We start from the raw sequence: 14790 nt of genomic DNA on the forward strand, positions 1-14790 counted from the left end.
CAATGACTCCGTCACCTTGCTAACGATCGGCGGGAGACTGATTCAGCTGGAGTGGATTTCTCCTGTGTCCCTGGAGAGAATGGAACTGGGCAACGTTCCAAGCAATCCATTTAGCCAGTTGGTACCATTTTAGCCGGGATGAATGCTCCATTGCCACCTCTGTACTGTCAGTGCCACAGCTGTTACCGTGCCAGGCCTTTAATGCACGGGGAGGGAGTTCATCAGCGTCGGTCTGACTCTGTGCACGCCTCCCTCCCCGCAATCCTACCAGCCTCCTAGCCTTCTGCCTTTCGAGAGTCCTTTATTGTAACACAAAAAGTGGAATATTACACAAAATTGCCGTCCCTTATAGCATTATGGAGGGTCCGTGGAGTCCAGTCCAAGCCGTCAGCGGCCAGAGTCCAGATCCGAACCTCCGACATGATTGGCAACCCTTCGGCACCCCGGTACCGATACCAAGTTACCCCCTGCAGCCAGTCTCCAGCAGTCCGCAAGCCTGGTGTAAATCCTTCGACCGCAGTCGCCAGAGGCCCGCAGTCTTCGTGGGCTCCTCGCCTGGGAGTCGCCCACCCCCCACGCCTGCGTGTTCTTCAGCCACCACTGCGGTCACCATCTCGTGGGCCGTCAACTCTGCTTCGCCTTCTCAGACGTGGGGGGGGGGGGGGGGGGTCTCCCAGTTTTCTGGTGCCCCGCGCCGGTCCCCTCCTTCCCAGGAGTCTCCAACCCCTCCTGGCCGCTGCTGATCAGAGGTGCCGCCATCTAGGGCCCAGACACCACAGTCGGGGGGTTGGGGGTGGGGGAGGGAAAACCATTGACTCCTTAAACGGGCTGTTTAAAGCCATCCACAACACTGTTACAGCGACCAGGGACTGCATCCTTTCTCCCAATGTCTGAGGGGGGGCTCCTGTTTCCCCCCACCGTTGAAAACGACACAGGGGGTTGTAGGTCAATTAGGTGTATTTGGGTGGCACGGGCTCGTGGGCCAGAAGGGCCTGTATGTCTAAATGTTTCCATCTCTCTCCCCAACCATTCTCCTCAACCACCCTCTCCTCAACCACCCTCTCCTCCACCTATTCTCTCACTCACCCACTCTCCCCCCACCCCCTCTCTCCCCCCACCCCCTCTCTCCCCCCACCCCCTCTCTCCCCCCACCCCCTCTCTCCCCCCACCCCCTCTCTCCCCCCACCCCCACTCTCCCCCCACCCACCCACTCTCTCCCCCTCCCTAGCTCACCCTCTCTCCCACCATTCTTACTCTATGCCTTGCTCTCCCTCCCCTCCACTTTCTGTCCTCCCTTGCACCCCTCCTCCTCATCCTTTTTCCTCTTACCCCTCCTCTCCCCACCGCTCTTCCTCCTTTCCCTCTCCTCCCCCTCCTCCCCATCTCTCTTCTCCTCTTCCTCTCCCCCCTCTCTTCCCCTCCTCTCCCCTTCTTCCTCTACACCCCTTCCCTCCCCTCTCACTCTCTTCCTCCCCCATCTCTCCCTCACTGCTCCCCACAGCTCTCCCTCTAGCCCCGCTCCCACTCCCCCTGCTCTCCCTCCCCTCTGCCCTTTCTTCACCCTCCCTTGCAACCTCCTCCTCCCCCCTCCTCCTCCCCCCTCCTCCTCTCCCCCCCCCTCCTCTCCCCCCCCTCCTCTCCCCCCCCTCCTCTCCCCCCCCTCCTCTCCCCCCCTCCTCTCCCCCCCCTCCTCTCCCCCCCCTCTCTCCCCCCCCTCCTCTCCCCCCCCTCCTCTCCCCCCCTCCTCTCCCCCCCCTCCTCTCCCCCCCCTCCTCTCCCCCCCTCCTCTCCCCCCCCTCCTCTCCCCCCCCTCCTCTCCCCTCCTCCTCTCCCCCTCCTCCTCTCCCCCTCCTCCTCTCCCCCTCCTCCTCTCTCCCCCTCCTCCTCTCCCCCTCCTCCTCTCCCCCTCCTCCTCTCCCCCTCCTCCTCTCCCCCTCCTCCTCTCCCCCTCCTCCTCTCCCCCTCCTCCTCTCCCCCTCCTCCTCTCCCCCTCCTCCTCTCCCCCTCCTCCTCTCCCCCTCCTCCTCTCCCCCTCCTCCTCTCCTCCCCTCACTGCCCTCCCATCCTCCTCTCCCCCTCCCCCAGCTCTCGCTCTCTCTCCTCGCTGTCCCCCACAGCTCTCCCTCTACCCCCGCTCTCATTCCCCCCTGCTCTCCCTCCCCTCCACTCTTTCTTCACCCTCCCTTGCACACCTCCTCCTCATCTCTCCTCCTCATCTCTCCTCCCCTTCCCCCTCTCCCCTCCCTCCCCAACTCCCTCATTTTCCTCCTTCCCCTCCCCTCCCCTTCCCCTTCCCCTCCCCCTCCCCTTCCCTCCCCTTCCCTCCCCTCCCCCTCCCCCTCCTCTCCCCCCACTAAAAATGACAGATATTAAACTTTAACGATTTGTTTCCTTTTTGTGTCCCCTTCCCTCCAACCCCACCCCCCACATTGACTGACCCCCCCCCCCCTCCGGTTTCCTGGAGTCAGCAGCGACCCTTGAAGCAAACCCTGAGTGCTTTGCTGTGCGGGAGTCCCACTGGAAATGCTGGTGCTCACCCTGCTAATGTACGGCTGCCTGGGGGTGGTGTGCTGGTGCCACCTCGCCACCGTCACCCGGAATGACCTTCAGCAAGCCCTACAGCGTTGAGTCCACCGTCTACCACGACAGCCCGTGCTCCAGCGGCTACGTCTACATCCCCCTGGCCTTCCTCACCATGCTCTACGTCGTTTACCTGGTGGAATGCTGGCACTGCTATGCCCGCAGTGAGACCCATCAAAAGTAGATGTTAGTGGCGCCTACGAGCGGGTCTGGAGGCTGCGCCAGGCCAGGCCCTGCATCTGGTGGAGGGCCACCAGCTATCACTACGTGCGCCGCACTCGCCAGGTCACCCGCTACCGCAACGGCGACGCTTACACCACCACCCAGGTCTACCATGAGCGGGTCAACACCCGGCTAGCCGAGTCCGAGTTCGACTACGCCCCGCCACGGAGTCCGGGACGTCTCCAAAGACCTGCAGGGCCTGGCTGACCACCCGGCCACCAAGCTCCGCTTCACCAAGTGCTTCAGTTTTGCCAGCGCTGAGTCGGAGACCTCCTACCTGACACAGCGGGCCCGCTTCTTCAGCGAGAATGAGGGGCTGGATGATTACATGGAGGCCAGGGAGGGCATGCAGCTGAGGAATGTGGAGTTCAGGGAGCACCTGGTCTCACTGTCCGACCCCAAGAGCCCTCCGTGGTACGTGTCCCCGCTACATCTTCTGGGGCATCTCCTTCCTTGTCCTGTCCTGGCCCCTCAGGCTGCTGACTGAGTACCGTATGGCCTATGTCCACTACCATGTGGAGAAGCTCTTCGGCCTGGATGAGGCCTCACCCAACCCCCGGGCCTCAGACTGTGGCCCGCGCCTCCCCCGGGTCAACACGGTGGGACGTGACTGAGCTGGAGTGGCACATCCGCTCCAACCAGCAGCTGGTGCCTAGCTACTCGGAGGCCTGCTGATGGACGTATCGGCTGGGGCCTACCTCCGGGCCTGCCCCCGCTGCCGCCGGGCAGTGAGTGTCGCTTCGCTGCCATCCCGCGGCGGCCGCCAGCCTGCTTCTCGGCTGCCCTTCAGCCGCAGCCGCTTCTCGCTGGGGCGCCTCCAGGGCCCCAGGCGTGGCTTCCTGTTCCGCAGTGCGAGCGGCGGCCTGGGCGGCCGTGTGGACGACGACGAAGGCAGTGAGGAGGATGAGGATGAGCCGCCCTCCTACCGCGATGCCATCTTCTTCCCACGCCTCATTGTGCACGCAGGAGATGGTTGCCATGGCCACGAGCCCCGGCAACTGGAGGCGGTGGGGGCGGATGCGCTGCTGTGAACTCTGGGTAATCAACAGGAGCCCTGGCAACGGGGAGGGCATGATAGAAGGAGCCACTATGAACTCTGGGGTAATCGACAGGAGCCCCGGCAATGTGAGGCAGTGGGAGGGTGAGGGCCGACGTACCACTGTGAATTCTGGGTAATCGGCAGGTACCCCGGCAACAGGAGAGGGCAGGGAGGTGCTGTTGTGAACTCTGGGTAATCAGTATGAGCTCCAGCAATGAGAGAGGGCACAGGACGAAGGTGCCAGAGTGAATTCTGTGAGGATGAGATTAGACGGTGTGGAGGGAGCTGTGTCTGACCCTGGGAGTGTGTGACGGGACATTGTGGAGGGAGCTTCACTCTGGATCTGACCCCAGGAGTGTGTGATGGATGATGCGGAAGGAGCTTCACCCTGTGATTGACATTGGGAGTGTGTGATGGGACGGTGTGGAGGGAGCTTCACTCTGTGTCCGACCCTGGGAGTGTGCGATGGGACGGTGAAGAGGGAGCTTCACCATGTGTCCAACCTCGGAAGTGTGTGATGGGACAGTGTGGAGAGATCTTCACTCCGTGTCTGACCCCGGGCCTGTGTGATGGGATGGTGCAGAAGGAGCTTCACTTTTGGTCTGACCCCGGAGTGAGTGATTGGATGATGCGGAGGGAGGTTCACTCTGTGTCTGACCTTGGAAGTGTGTGATGGGAAGGTGCGGAGTGAGCTTCACCCTGTTTCTGACTTCAGGAGTGTGTGATAGGATGCTGTGGACAGAACTTCACTCTGTGTCTGACCCAGGACTGTGATGGACAGTGTGGATGAAGCTTCACTCTGTGTCTGACCCCATGTGTGGGTGATGGGACGGTATGGAGGGAGCTTCACTTTCTGACCTGGGAGTGTGTGATGGGATGGTGCGGAGGCAGCTTCACCCTGTGTCTGACCCCAGGAGTATGTGATGGGATGGTGAGGAGGGAGCTTCACTCTGTGTCTTACCCCAGGAATGTGTGATGGGACGGTGAAGATGGAGCTTCACTCTGTGTCTGTCCCCGAGAGTGAGTGATGGGACGGTGTGGAAGGAGCTTCACTCTGTTTCTGATCCTGGAGTGTGTGATGGGACAGGTCAGAGGGATCTTCGCTTTGTCTGACCCTGGGGGTGTGTGATAGGATGCTACGGAGAAGCATCACTCTGTGTCTACCCCGGAAGTGTGTGATGGGATGGTGTGGAGGAAGCTTCACTCTGTGTGACCCGGGAGTGTGCGATAGGATGATGTGGAGGGAGCTTCACTCTCAGTCTGACCTGGCAGTGTGTCTGATGGGAAATTTATTCCATGTCTGATCTGACCCTACAAGACTGAAGACCGCTGTCCAGGATCTGGAGCACATGAACGCCCCTCTCTGAGAGTCAGACAAGATGAATCTTCATGGAGCATGCTGTTAGTGGGTACCCTGTGTGATAGTAATGTGCCCTCTTTCGATCCCTTGGTTGGTTCCTTGCACTCAAATGGTACCCAGTTATCATGCTTCACCAGATGATGGGAATCTGTTTCTGTCATTCGCCAGGCAAACTATTGCTTTAATCACATTTAAATAAACCATCAGTCTTTGGAAGTGTTTGCTGGTCCCTTCCTTCTTGTGCAGCTTTGGGACCATCCACCCTCCAAAAATTTCACGTTGATATCGGAGGGAGAAGACAGTTTTGATGAATTGGATGAGCTTTAAATGGTGTTGCTTCCTTCTGTGTCTCTCTCTCTCTCCCTCCCCCCCCTTCCCCTACCTCTCTTGCGCCACTTCTCTGTCTTCCCTTGATCTTCCTCTCTTTCTCAGTTGTCTCTGTCCTGTTTTTTTTTCTTTGTGATCCATGTTATCCCTTTTTCTCTCCCTCGACCTGTCTCTTTCCTCTACTGTTCCCTGCCCTTTGTTTTTTACTGACACTTTTCTCCCTTTATCCATTCGTCTCTCCCTTTCCCCTCATTCTTTTTTTCTCTCTCTGGTTCCATCTCCCTTGGTCTCTGCCTCTCCCCTGCTGACCTCGTTCTTCATTCCCTTCCCCTCTCTCCCTCCCATAGGGACCCCAGTTGATGTCTCCAACAGCAGTGTGTGTGGAGGTGGTGGGTCTGTGTGTGTGCTTGACTGCTTGTCAGTGAAGTGTGAGTGTGGGGTTCTGTGGGAGTATCAGTGTGGGGTGGGGGGGGGAATGTGTGTGTAGTTATGTGTGCAGGGGTGTGTTAAAGGAATCCATTTTACAGCCCAGGAACTGTTCCTTCTACTGCACCCGTCCCCACTGACCAGGTTGTGACCTGTTTGCCTGCGTTTCAAGTTCCAGTTCATTTGTACAATCTGACAAAACAGTGTTTCTCCGGACCACAGTGTGCATGTGTGTCCACAGAGAGAGAAATGAGAGAAAGCAAAACAAAGAGAGAGAGACACACACGCATAGAGACAAAGAGAGAAAACACAAAGCCAGAGAGAGATGCAGTGTATCTTTGGGAGATAAATAGGGGCAGGGTTTGTTAGTGAAGGTCACATACAAACACTTTAAAACTGATCTTATTTAAAATACTGCAGCTTTGCCCCATGCTAGACATGTCGGTCCCACAGCCTTTGCAAGAACTTTGGAGAGCGCCCGAGACTTCACTAATGGATCGTTGTTTACAAAAAGGCAACATGAAAGATCTTGTTGGAGCCACATATTGTCTGGAGTTGTTCTAAGAGGGTCATGTGGTTTTACAACCAAAGAGAGTCAAACAGGCTTTCTCTCAGAGAGACACAGAGATCAGTTCTATAGGAGATCAGTTCTATAGTGTTACAGCCAGCAACAGCAGCTGGGACTGGAACAGGACAAGCTGGCAAGATTGTAGAAAACCCCATCTGGAAGACTGGTTCTTAGTTCTTAGTTCAGCCTGGTCAAAGTGGTTCATGCTAGAGCAGAGGACTGGCTGTCTAATGTTTCACTTGGAAAAAGAGAGACAGGAAAGGAACTCTGTGGTGACCTGAAAGAAAGAGGTTATCATCTGGAGAACCCTAAAGGGGCAAATTTCTCGGCAAGACACTGGAGTGACTGATTAAAAAGATATCATTTGTGGATGTCAGCATACAACAAATCTCTCTCTGAAAACCAACAAGAAGCTTCCTAAGCGGTAACCATTTCCCTTTCAAGCACCAAAGCCTGGTGAACTTTATACATGTTAAATTCTGTGCACAGTTTAAGAATTGCCTGCAACCAGTAAACTTGGAGGAATGAGAAGTGAGATTGGACTGTGAACCAAAGAACTTTGCTGAACTTACACACACGTTACATACACGTGCGCTTAGAATTAGAAGGGAGTTAAGTTAAATTAATAATAGATAAGTTAAAGTGCAAATCTATTTTCATGTTTAAAGATAATTAAAAGCAACTTTTGTTTAAGTAACCACTTGTCTTGGTGAATATCTTTTGCTGCTGGGTTTTGGGATCTTTTGGGCTCATAACAAAACAGAAAGAGAGACCCAGAGTGGGAGAGAGAGAGAGAGAGCGGCACACACAACACACAGTCCATAATCACGTATATACATGAACAAATCATTTGAATTAAATATTTTTATATCATTCATCCATTAACTGATTTGCAGGTTTGGGCCATGTTTAAAATTTCCTGTCCGAACACTTGAGCGAGTTTCTTTTAAACATTATAGTTTAGATTTGGGTATGTTAAGGGCTGTGTTTTGGTGTGTGTGGGGAGATGTGGCACTGTGTATGTGTTAAAGGTTGTGTACAGATGCCCACACTGCTGTTCGGCTCCGAATCATGGGTCCTTCACCGGCATCACCTACGGCTCTTAGAACGCTTCCACCAGCGTTGTCTCCGCTCTATCCTCAACATTCATTGGAGCGACTCCAACATCGAAGTACTCGAGATGGCAGAGGCCGACAGCATCGAATCCACGCTGCTGAAGATCAAACTGCACTGGGTAGGTCACGTCTCCAGAATGGAGGACTATCGCCTTCCCAAGATCGTGTTATATGGCGAGCTCTCCACTGGCCACTGAGACAGAGGTGCAACAAAGAAGAGGTACAAGGACTGCTTAAAGAAAGCTCTTGGTGCCTGCCACATTGACCATCGCCAGTGGGCTGATATCGCCTCAAACCGTGCATCTTGGCGCCTCACAGTTCGGCGGGCAGCAACCTCCTTTAAAGAAGACTGCAGAGCCCACCTCACTGACAAAAGACAAAGGAGGAAAAATCCAACACCCAACTTTCCGCTGCAACCGTGTCTGCCTGTCCCACATTGCTCTTGTCAGCCACAAACGAGCCTGCAACTGATGTGGACATTACCCCTCCATAAATCTTCGTCCGTGAAGACAAGCCAAAGAAGATGTCTGTGTTAAGGGCTGTTGTTTAGGTGTGTGGGTGTTGGGATTGCATGGTGGTGTGTTTGAGGGGTGTGTGAGGTGGTGGTTCGGGACTGTGATTAAGGGTTGTGAGTTGAAGGCTGTATTTAGGGGGTGATGTGTAGGTGTGTGTTTTGAGGGGTGTGTGAGGCAGTGGTTGGGAACTATGTGTTCAGGGCTGTATTTAGGGGGTGATGTGTAGGTGTGTTTTGAGGGATGTGTGAGGGGTTGGTTCAGGACTGTGTTCAGGGCTGAATTTAGGAGGTGATGTGTAGGTGTGTGTGTGAGGGGGTGGTTCAGGACTGTGTGCATTAAGGGTTGTTTGTTGAGGGCTGTAGTTAGAGAGTGATGTGTAGGTGTGTGTTTTGAGGGGTGTGTGAGGTGGTGGTTCAAGCCTGTGCCTGTTAAGGGTTGTGTGTGAAGGGATGTATATAGGGGATAATGTGAAGGTGTGTATTTTGAGGGGTGTGTGAGGGGGTGGTTCAGGACTGTGTTCAGGGCTGTATTTAGGAGGTGATGTGTAGTGTGGTTTGAGGGGTCTGTAAGGGAGTGGTTCGGTTCTGTATGTTAAGGGTTGTGTGTTGAGGGCTGTATTTAGGGAGTGATATGTAGGTGTGTGTTTTGAGGGGGGTGTGAGAGGGTGGATCAGTACACTGTGTTGAGGGCTGTATTTAGGGGTGATGTGTAGGTGTGTGTTTTGAGATTTGCGCTGAGAGCTGTGTGGATGTGTTTGGAGGTTGTGATTCTATTCTGTCTGGATGAAACTTCCATTGTAGATGTGTGTATGAATGCTTCTGTGTCTGTTCAGGCTCCTAGAATCTGACAAGAGGGAAGCGGGCCTTTTACCCCATCCTGTATATGCTGGTCAAGATCTGGTCTGCGGGCCTGACCCTTGCTGACACCAGTGCTTGTCCAGGTACCTCGGGCAGTCCCTCCCAAATTCCCACCATCCTCTGGTGGAAGAAATGTTCTCTTTCGGCCCTCTGAACCCACCCACCCAGGGTCTTGGATGATGTCCCCACAGAGATAAAAGTTGCGTGCGCGAGGGAATTCAATATGTGGCATCGGTTTCCTTTCACCATTCAAAAACGTCCCGGGGCGGTAGATTGGGTGGCAGGGAGTGGTTGGCCAGAAGAGCCTAGTTATATCTGAAAAAATCCCTCTATCATCAACAGCAATGTCATTGACATTGCTGCCCTCACAGGGCAGCTCTGGGCCCCTCGGGGCAGCTCTGCCCCTTCGGGGGGGGGGGCTCCAGGCACTCGGGCAATTCTGGGCACCTCAGTCAGCTCCGGGCAACTCAGTGGGTGGCTTTGGGCATCTCAGGGGGCAACTTTTAGCCCTTCAGTGGGCAGCTAGGGGCACCTCAGGGGGCATCAGGGGGAGCTTCCCCCTGAGGTACCCTGAGCCCAGTCTGATGGCCCCCCCCCCCCCCATGGGCCCACAGTGGCACCCCAGTGAGCTCCACCTGCACTCCACCCCCGCAGAGTGCCAGCAAGCCGGGTTTGAATCTGGCGCTGCCTGTGAGGATTCTGTACATTTTCCCCAGGTTTGTTTCCTCTGGGCTCGTGGTGTGGGCCGAAAAAAATAATAATAATTAGATTCCAAACCAGAATGGACAGTGTCCTGACACCAACTGGCTCAATAATCATTAAAAAAACAAATTTAAATGCAGCCTTACCTGCACTCTGGGAGTGGGGGCGCAAATCGATTTGGGCAAAAACCGATCATTTATGGGGTGAGGTCATTTTAAGGCATAAACCATCCACCATTACGTAGCACATAACAGTCAGGCCCAGCATCGCGAATGAGGCACGGGCCTTTGCTGTGATCGTCATCCGGCTTTGGCGCCAGCGCGAAGTTTTGTTAAGCCCGCATGGTATCTGCGGTCGGACGTTACTCGATTGGGCGAATGGCTGAACTTCAGTGAAAAATAAGTTCCCAGTTCACGCCAACTAGCGTCCACGGATTTGAATCGCACAGCGGTACATTGGGCAACTTAATTTTTTACCCATATAAGATCAGTGCAGGGGGAAGAGGGGGTGTTATTATAAGATCATGGGAGATAAGGTGACTGGTCACAGTCCCCCCCCCCCCCCCCCACTGACCTGGAGTCTAACACCAACACAGGACCTCACGGGAGTCTCGGACATGGCGTCGCACCCTACGTCTCAGAACTGCGAGGCATCACTCCCGGACAAGTCCCTCTCTGCTTACTTTGAGAAGGTCAATGATGATTCCCACCCCCCACCCTCCCTTGTGAGCCCCTGCAGCCCCCACCCTCCCTTGTGAGCCCCTGCAGCCCCCCCCCCCCACCCCCCACGGACCTGCTCGTGGCCTTAAAGCCTGCGTGGACGTTTTGGACTCAGCGCTGTGGTGCTTCGAGGTCCTCGCCTGCTTCCGGTGTTCCAGTGCCCAAGAAGAGCGAGGCGGCCGGGGGAACCGCAGTCTGCCGCGACAGAGAGGCTGGTCATGGAGTGAGCCAAGTCCTGTCACATCCGATGCCCCCATTGTGGAGATTCTGGGCGCAGACTGGGAGATCTCCATCCCATTCCCTTGTTGACATGTCTGTTCAGGGTCTCAAACTGAGACCACCCACCTCAGCTTCTGTCTGGGCCCCCTCCAACTGAATGGCATTAACATCGACTTCTCTGGCCTTTGTTAAAACCCCCGAACCTCACCCTCCATTTCTACTCCCGTTGCCTTACCCCAGCTCTGTCTCAACCTTTCCCTATCTCCTTTAACACATACCTAATCAATTCTCACCTCTCAGAATCAGCTTTGCAGCTGCGTCATAGAGCAAACATTCATATTATAACCATCTTACAACATTACTATAAAAAAATTAATATAATAGTGCACGAAAAATCAGGCAGCGTCTGTGGTTCATTGATTATTCAGGAATCTGGTGGCAGTGGGGAAGAAGCTGCCCTTGCACCTCTTCAAGCTCCTGGACATTTTCCCCGATGGGAGCAGAGTGAAGAGGGCCTGGCCTGGGTGGTAGGTTCTTTGAGGATAGAGGCTGCTTTTTGAAGACCCTGCCTTATGCCGATGTCCACTATGGAGTGGTGTCTGGTGCCTGTGACATCACAGGCTGAGCTAATGACCCTCTGGAGTTTATTCTTGTCCTGAGAGTTGGTGCCTCCATCCCAGTCAGTGATGCGACTGGCCAGAATGCTCCCCACCTGTAGATGCTTCGGTGACATCCCGAATCTTCTCAAACTCCTCATAAAGTATAGCCGCTGGCAAGCCTTCTTCACAATTGCATTGATCCCCTTTTGTGGGTCTGGACTTGTCCTCCAGCCAGTGCTGTCTCTATTCTGAGATGTCCTGTTTTTTTGCTTTTTCCTTGAAGAAGGAACGTCAGTGATATTCAGCGCCCTCCATAATGTCTGGGACAAAGAGACATTTTCCTTTATTTGTGCTGTGCTCCACAATTTTACATTTGTAATCAAACAGTTCACATCTGTTTAAAGTGCACATTCCAGATTTTGTTCAAAGATATTTGTCTACGTTGTGGTTTGACCATGTAGAAATTACAGCACTTTTTATACATAGTTCCCTCATTTCAGGGCACCGTAATGTTTGGGACATTTGACCACAGGTGTCTGTGAGAATTCAGGGATGTTTAATGGTTTCATTGGTGCAGGTATGAGAGAGCTGGGGTTGCCTCTAAGCTTTTGATCACCTTTGGAATCTGTAGTTCCCATTTTTCAACACGAGGACCAGAGTTGTGCCAATGAAATTCAAAGCAGCCATTATGAGGCTGAAAAATATGAGAAGCCTCGGTCAATCCTTTAGGTGACCAAAATCAACAGTTTGGAACATCATTAAGGAGAAAGAGCGTACTGATGAGCTCAGTAATCACTAAGGGATTGGTATTCCAAGGAAGACTTCACTGCTGATGGCAGAAGAATTCTCATTAAAATGAAGAAAAATAACCCAAATGTCTGCCCCACAGATCAGAAACAGCTCTGTAAGAAACATGGCTTTTTTCTCATTTAGAAATATTTTATATAACATTTTTAAAGATGGAGACACGCTGTGGCTTAGAACCATTGGTCTAAATTTTCGTGTGCGTGTGTGTGTGTGTGTGCGCGCCTGTGTGTTTGTGTGTCTGCGTGACTGTGCATTTGTGTCTGTGTGTGCATTAATGTGTGTTTTATGTGTTTGTGTGTGGGTATCTGCTTGTGTGTCTGTGTATCTGTGTGTGTGTCTATGTCTGTATGTGTAGTGTGTGTGTGTGCATGAGCGTGTGTGTGGTGCATGAGTGTGCATGTGTGTGTGTGGTATGTGTGCGCGCATGTATGTGTCTGTGCGTGTGTGCGTGCGGGTGTGTGAGAAAGAAAGTGTGTTCCCTGTTGTGTAGAGACCATGACTAACACGTGCCCAGGATCCTCACTTCTTGAACTCTTCGAACCTATTCTCACCATCACAGGAATTTCCCGAGCCCAGTTCCCGAGCCCGGTTCCTCAGCCCGGTTCCCCGGCCCAGTTCCCCAGCCCAGTTCCTGAGCCTGGTTCCCCGGCCCAGTTCCCAAGGCCCGGTTCCCGAGCCCAGGCCACAATTTTATGTTCAAGGACATTTGGACAGTTCTGGGGAGGAAAGTATGATACAGACATGGGCCGAACATATGGGACCAGCTCAGATGGACAGCTTGGTCAACATGGGCAAGTTGGGCCAAATGGCCTGTTTTCATGCTGTGATATTCCATGTGCTGTGCACTAACTTGTGTGTGTGTGTATGTGTGTGTGTGTGTGTGTGTGTGTATGTGCGTGTGTGTGTGTGTGTGTGTGTGTGTGAGTGTGTGCATGCAGGAGGGTTGGGAGACTGTAACCAAGGGCAGCGCAGTTAGCATCACGGTTAGTGTTACAGGGCCAGCCAGCCAGGAGGAGGAGGTACAATATGGACATTTATAAGACTCAGGTACATGGGTGTAAGAAGAATAAAGGGTTCTGGGTGTGAGGGAGGGAAGGGCTAGACAGGTTTACAAAGGTCAGCACAGCATTGTGGGCCAAAGGGCCTGTAATGAGCTGGAATGTTCTTTATTTGTATTTGTATACAAGTGTGAGTGTGTGTTTGTATATGTTTTTATATGTGTGAGTGTGCACGAGTTCTACATACATGTTGTGACTATACATGAGTGTTTTGTGTGTGACTGTGTATGTACATACATGTGTGTGTTTATATACATGTGACAGTGTTTATATATGTATGTTTGTATGTGGACACGCGAATGTTTGTATGTTTGTGCATGTGTATGTTTGTATGTGTTTGCACACATTTGTATGTGTGTGGACATATGTTTCTATTTTGTATGTGTGTGCGCATGTATGTTTGTATGTGTGTATGTGTGCCTATGTTTGTATGAGTGTGTGCACACATATGTGTGTATGTTTGTATGTGCATGTGCACACATGTGTGTGTGTGCGTATGTTTGTATGTGTGTATGCATGCATATGTTTGTATGTGTGTGCGTGTGTATATTTGTATGTGTGCATGCATGTATGTATGTTTGTATGTGTGCGTGGATGTATTTTGTGTGTGTGTGCGCGCACATATGTTTGTATGTATGTGCGTGTGAATATGTTTGTATGTGTGTATGTGCATATGTTTATATTTTGTATGTTTGTACAAGTTTGTATGTGTATGTGTGCATGTATGTTTCTATTTTGTATGTGTGTGCACATGTATGTTTGTATGTGTGCATATGTTTATATGAATCTGTGCATGCATATGTTTGTATGTGTGCGCAGGTATGTTTGTATTTTGTATGTCTGCACACGTTTGCGTGTGTGTGCACGTATGTTTCTATTTTGTATGTGTGTGCGCATGCATGTTTGTATGTGTGTATGTGTGTGTATGTTTGTATGTGCATATGTATGTTTGTATGTGTCTATGCATGTGTATGTTTGTGTGTGTATATGTGTGTGCACATGTATGTTTGTATGTGTGTTTGCGTGCATATGTTTGTATGTCTGTGTGTATATGGCTGTATTTTGTATGTGTGCACGTGTGTATCTATGTGTGTGCCTGTATGTTTGTATGTGTGCGCATGCATGTATGTTTGTATGTGTGCATGTGTGTATGTTTGTATGTGTGCGCACATATGTTTGTATGTGTGGGTGCACGTATGTTTGTATGTGTTTGCACACATATGTTTGTAAATGTGTGTGTGCTTGTGTTTGTATACGTATATGTGCATGTGTTTGTATACATGTGTGAACATGCATGTGTATATTTGTGTGTTTCTGAGTGTGTTTGTACATATGTGTGAGTGTGTGTGTTTCCTTATGTGCATGAGTGTGTGTCTGCACATGTATGAGTGCACGTGTGTTTGCATATGCTGCGTGTTTTCACATGGTTGTATATATGTGAACCAATATGGCTGAACCAAGCCATGAAATACCCCAACAATGAAGACGCTGTTTACATCCGGTACCGCACGGATGGCAGTCTCTTCAATCTGAGGCGCCTGCAAGCTCACACCAAGACACAAGAGAAACTTGTCCGTGAACTACTCTTTGCAGATGATGCCGCTTTAGTTGCCCATTCAGAGCCAGCTCTTCAGCGCTTGACGTCCTGCTTTGCGGAAACTGCCAAAATGTTTGGCC

General features: G+C 52.2%; 1 long non-coding RNA gene and 1 pseudogene across 1 annotated transcript in view; one reads left to right on the top strand and one right to left on the bottom strand.

Moving 5' to 3' along the window:
• LOC138740764 (transmembrane protein 151B-like) overlaps positions 1-5987 on the top strand; it is a 16979-nt pseudogene extending 10992 nt beyond the window's left edge.
• Positions 1-10233, bottom strand: part of LOC138740765 (uncharacterized) — a 16524-nt gene extending 6291 nt beyond the window's left edge. Inside the window, exon 1 of the long non-coding RNA XR_011343158.1 lies at positions 9858-10233. This is a non-coding gene — a long non-coding RNA (uncharacterized lncRNA). The remainder of the gene's footprint in view (positions 1-9857) is intronic.
• Between the last annotated feature and the right edge of the window lie 4557 nt (positions 10234-14790).

The sequence above is a fragment of the Narcine bancroftii genome, chromosome 8, assembly GCF_036971445.1.
Source record: "Narcine bancroftii isolate sNarBan1 chromosome 8, sNarBan1.hap1, whole genome shotgun sequence".
NCBI lineage: Eukaryota > Metazoa > Chordata > Chondrichthyes > Torpediniformes > Narcinidae > Narcine > Narcine bancroftii.